Source organism: Impatiens glandulifera, chromosome 7 (genome assembly GCF_907164915.1).
Source record: "Impatiens glandulifera chromosome 7, dImpGla2.1, whole genome shotgun sequence".
NCBI classification, from domain to species: domain Eukaryota; kingdom Viridiplantae; phylum Streptophyta; class Magnoliopsida; order Ericales; family Balsaminaceae; genus Impatiens; species Impatiens glandulifera.
In genome coordinates, this window is record NC_061868.1 from 33,044,020 (window position 1) to 33,050,019 (window position 6,000).

Here is a 6,000-nt window from a genome sequence, read left to right on the forward strand (position 1 = left end):
TCTTCGATTTGAAGGTGAAAAGTGGATCTCTTGGTTTCAGATTTGTTCAAGATAGGGGTGCAAACGAACCGAGCTGCCTCACGAGCTTTTCGAGCCGACTTTATATATATTTGATTCGAGTTCGAATCTATCGAATTCGAGCCGAATTTGAACATGTTCGATAATATTTTGAGCCGAACTCGAACCCTAATTATTTTGTTTGATTGTTCACGAGCCGCTCGCGAACTTTCATTTAATATTTATATATTTTTATTTTTTATTATACATTAGGGCAGCTGTAATCTACTATGACTAATTGACTATAGTGAATACTGAATAGGGATCCGTCTACTCTTTTCTAAACCTAATTTCTCATCTCCCTCTCTCCCCTGATCGAGAAATCCGTCTACTCTCCTCTCCTCTCCTCTAATGAATCGCCTCTACTTGCAAGTTTGCAGCGACATCCTTTAGTTATCAAGGTGATCGGAAGGTATAGTTAAGCTCCAATCGATAAACTCGTATTCGCCGGTAAGAAGTTCCAATAAATAAACTTGTACTCACATTTAATCTCTATAACTCCATGTTTGCGTTAAACTCGTAGATATTCCTATTTGGAATCTCACATCTAAAAGAAAAAGACGTTAGATCTATCTATATTATTCATATATAGGGTTTCTTACTTAGGGTTTTTGTCTTACGTTAGAGTTAGAGTTTCTGTCTTACTGTGCAATGGCTTCATTACGATCTGAATTCTGATGCATTTAGATTCTTAGAACACTACAATCTGAAGGAAGGATTGATTTATGATTGGTTTAGAGATTTTTTTCATTTTTTTTTATTTCCTCTTATGGATTACATTTTTTTTTGTATTTTCTCTTATGGATTACCAATTATAGAAAATCCTGCATATTCTCCTTTTGGATTTTGGATATGAATTAGTAGAGAAATATTTAGTTTATTAGGAAATTAGACATCCTTGTCATTATTGCATTTTCTAATGTTTTGATGATTAACTTTTTCAGGTATGTCTGATTCCGCTCCAGCAGCAAATTCAGCCAACGTTCAAGATTCGTTGGATTCAAATGAGATTACAAATCAAGAGGATATTGTGATAGAGAATGATAATTAATGTCTGAAACTACAACTAACATCAAACAAACAAGAACAAAAAAATATGCTAAGCCTAATATCCATCTCCACTTCATTATTAGACCCATAATCTCTCTAGCTAGATAGGAATGAACAACTCAAAGTAACAATTAATATTCCTACCCGTTTCTCAGTTTCCAATTCTAAATAATTGTTGATACCCAATATTGAACTCTAAGCTAATTTGGGCCCTAAGAAATATATTCATATTTTAGTTGCATGGCCAGTGAGTTGCCTTTGAGTATCCTTAAATTTCATGTTAATTAATTAGCTCTGACCAAATTTATATAATTATTTCTTTTGAAACTAGAGCTATTCTACAGCAGACCTGAATATTTTTTTAATGATAAATTTCTATATTATTATGAATTTATGACTATCTATTTGGTTTTGTATAGGTTGAAGAGGTGAAAGCATGGTGCTTTTTTTCTCATGAGATTTTTGTGTATTTTGGATGAAAATATAATGGTGGATTTAGTTGGTTTTGATGAAAATATTATGGTGAAAACTGTACTAAATGCACTTTCTTATTTTGGTGTAATTCTAAATATTTATTCTGTTGTACTTAATTTAATTCAAATATGTTCACATATTTCGAATCGAACTCGAATTTAAATTATTTTGAGCTATGATTCGAAGTTGTTTGAATCAAGGTTCGAACAATTCGAATCGAACTCGAGTTTGAACTTTACTTCGAATCGAGCTAGAGCCAAATTTTATTTAATTTTTGAACTTCGAATCGAATTCGAATACCATTCATAATTTTTGAGATCGAGCTCGAATATCAATTTTTTTGTATTATTCGGTTCAATTCGGTTCGTTTGCACCCCTAATTCAAGGAGGCTATTTATAGCCTCCCAAGATCGATTGATCCATCCAAGTGGATCGAATTAGCGAAAAACCATTAATGGTGATTTGGCTGTTATTAAGTCAACTGACCAGAATAGGAATGATTCATCCCTATTATTATAGGAGAAATGACCACCATGGTAGGGTGATCATTCTTCCTTTTGAATCAGTCAGAAAGGTTGACTAATGAGAAAGTTCCATTTTTTGGAAAATCAAAATGGATAGTTCTTATCCTTCCGATGACGCGTTGGAGAAGATGATCGCATGTGGAAATGACACCGTTTCGAGGGAAAACGCGGACGCAGAGCGTTCCATCCACGTTCCGTCTATGCGCCATTGTGTTTGGGCATTTTCGGCTAACTACGTTGAGACGCTCGTTAGTCAATCTTGTGTGGCGCGAGAGCACACTATTTCCGCTACAATGGGCAACACAGGCGCACTTGGAGCGTTGGATGAGAATCCAACGCTGATCCAATGGGCGTGGTTACGGTTGTAGGATTCCTTCCGGATTTAGGCTACACCCGATTACTGATTTTATTTTATTTAAAACACTTTCTTTCACCATTTTGACTTTAATTTTGATTTTTTAAATACACAAAATATGAAAATAAATATGACAAATATTTTACCAATTTTTTTATTTTATTTTTTTATATTTTTAAGGTTAAATAAATAATTTGGGGATGAAATGGGTACCTCATTTCATCCTTAATTATTTATTTAATTCCCTTGATTTTTCTAAATTTATTTTATGATAAAATGAGTACAATATTTATCCCAAATAATTTTAGTTTTGATTTTAGGCTATTTTCATTAATTAATTAAGTTTTAATTATCACAATAATTAGCTTAATTAATTATTTTAATTGTATTTTGGCCTTGGGGTTCATTATTTTGATTTTATTTATTCAAAAATAAATCAAAATAATCATTTTAATATTATAAATTGGTGTGTAGATTTTTAGTGTTTATAGAGTGCTCTTCTCGAACCGAGTTTAAATATAACAAACTTATTTTGAAAATGTTGATTCGTGTATGACATCTAACACTAGGTTATCTAATCCAATTTATAACATGGGGTTTAGAAAGATAGAACTTATAGCGTGCTGATTATTGGAGTGATTTGGTGATGCTGTGTATAACAGTTCATCGAAGTGTTTTCAAGTGTTGATATAAGGATATTTCTTTGGTGATTATCCTAAGAAAGATAATTTTTTGGGGATCCCGTTTTACAGATCTTAACAAAGTATCCGTAAAATCCATGGGGTAATGATTGTCATAGATATTGAAACATCAATTCCTATTTGGCAAGAATATCAACAAATTATTCATGATTAGTCATATATAAATGACTAAGGTTATTTGTCAAGAGATATGAGGGGAACATGAAAGTTTTAGTAACTTTTCATTTGGGTTACTAACAAGTAACACTCAGGGTGATCATATGTGCATGATCGCGAGATTATCAACAGATAAATCTTAGTAAAAGCTAACAAGGAGAATAAGCGGAGAATAGTTGGTTCTCTAAGTCGCAATGGAGTTATTGCGGAAGTGTACATTTTGAAAAAGATTGACGGATTGCTTTTTCCGATGTAGTTGAATATGGATGGAAGTGTGATGCCTAAAGGAATAACTGCTCGTTCGAAAACTTTCATAGAGTCTTTCTAATCATAGTGTTCCTCAGTGCTTTTTCCATTAGCTATCTTATTTAGTCGGGCTTGCATTTCTGCCTGCATAGCTTGAACATAAGCCACCTCGCGTTCATATTCCGTTAGCGTTGGTTGATTAGCCACTGAAATTTATAAGTTCTTGACGATTTGATATTGTACGACGATTCAGATTCAAGCTGAACTAACATCTTTTGAGTTTTAAATGGCAAGCCGTCTTAGCTCAGCTGGTAGAGCGCATGGCTTTTAACCATGTGGTCGTGGGTTTGATTCCCACAGACGGCGTTATACTCTATTTTTTCATGCTCAAAGTATTCGATCTTTTTAGCATGCAAAAAGAGAATTTCTTCAATAAAGAATTTAACAAAAAATAGTTCTTACGCCGTCTGTGGGGATCGAACCCATGACCTTACCAGCTGAGCTAAGACGGCAAATCTATTTTTTCATGCTCAAAGGATTCAATCATTTTAGCATGCAAAAAGAGAATTTCTTCAATAAAGAATTTAACAAAAAATAGTTCTTACGCCGTCTGTGGGGATCGAACCCATGACCCTACCAGCTGAGCTAAGACAGAAAATTCAGTTTATATCTGAATTATTCATAACGATGAAGGATAATAATGACATTCACAGGCTCAAAATATCATTATTTGCAAACATTATCACCCTAATTATTTTTAAAATTTGACCTCTTATTGGGTCATTTCGTCAAATTTCTCGGAAGCGAGTCCAAAGGGCTGGATTCCTTCTGTCGAAAAAGGAGACAATGCAAGATACTTAGTCGAAAGTGATGCCAATGTCTTCAATGGCGTGATCGTGTTTTTGGTTGACTAATTGAAGAGTCTTCAAATAGCTAGGAGTGTTTGGTCGAAAAGGAGTCTAGGATGTCATGTGTTCTCGGTCGAAAATGGGGCCAGGCGTAGGGCATTCTAAGTTGGAAAGGAGGCTGGGGTGTTGATATTCTCGGTCGAAAATAGTGCTAGAGCATTGGCCACACCGATCACGAGTCGACATAGATGCAATGACGAGTTTTGGTCGAGCTCGGATTCATTTTCAACCTCTAACCATTCCAGGGCCGGCTATTAGGGTGGGCAAGATGGGCCACCGCCCAGGGCCCCAAAATTAAGAAGGCCCAATTTTTTTTTATGCAATACTATAAAAAAATAATTAGGTTTTATGTTTCTTTCTATTCGGCTCTCTCTCTCTCAAAATTTTTTATGTAGTACTATAAAAAATAAATAAATTAGGTTTTATGTTTCTTTCTACTTGGCTCTCTCTCTCTAAAATTTAGGCCCCAAATCTTAGATCGCCCATGGCCTAAAAAATGAACAAGACGGCCCTGAACCACTCCTTCGGGATTCGCCTCTAAACCTTTAACGATAGACCCCAATAGCTAGGATGCTTCCCCTTCACTTGCTGATGATCCTCAAGTTTTCTAGAAGTCAATATTCATTGTGCAGGAGGATTGTCAAAGACTCACCAGATAAACAAAGCGTTCGTTGGAAAATTGGAAAATGCTAATTTCGAGTTAAATTCAAATTCTAACATTGCCAAAAATTTCCCTTAACCAAGCAACCAAACTAACCTTCTTGCCTAACAACATGTACAAATGAAGAACCCGATCATAGCATATTTTTCAAAATTTTCTAAAACGTGAATCAAAACAATAACAAACCATCTATTCTAACACATCCAAGAACACTTGAACATCATTCTTGGGTTGTCATTCTAACAACAACTCAACTTTCATTTTTTTTTAAAATTGAAATTAGACATTTTTTTTGTGTGTATGATGAATGAAATGATTCTAACTCGTTAATAGTTCCTAAATTATCCAAGGATTGATTTCCATTTAACAATTTGAAGAAAAAGTATTAAATAGAAACACACAAACTCAAATGTATAAAATAATATTTTTGCTTGTATATTGGATTACAACTAGATTCAAAGCTTACAAATGATTGAGATTACTTCTATGAACCTCTAGCCAACCTTTTGGATCAGAGAGACTCCATAAGTCACTCTTTGATGAAATTCAAAAAATCCGAACTTCAAGCTTATGGTCGACAATGGCCGTTTTGGCTCCGGGCCTCCTTTCGCTCTCCAAGTCTCTCCCCTAGTAATCTTTATCAAGCAGTCCCAACCTCGAGCCTACACCCTTACTGCTATAATTTTAGAGAAGCTCTGTATTTGATCCCTTCATTCGCCAAATTCTCTCCCATAGGTTATAGTGATCCTATGACAATCTAGGGGAAATGATCCTTGTCTCATTGTGATTGTTAGAATAAAAGGATAAAGAAAGATTCTATTGAAGGGTATTTCTGTTACATAAAGAATGTTTATTATATAGACATTAC

At 34.5% G+C, this 6,000-nt stretch overlaps 1 non-coding gene across 1 annotated transcript; it reads left to right on the forward strand.

The window, feature by feature from the left end:
* The first annotated feature begins 3,856 nt into the window (after positions 1 to 3,856).
* TRNAK-UUU lies at positions 3,857 to 3,929 on the forward strand. Its single transcript has one exon. It is a non-coding gene; the product is annotated as a tRNA-Lys (tRNA).
* The last annotated feature ends 2,071 nt before the right edge of the window (positions 3,930 to 6,000 follow it).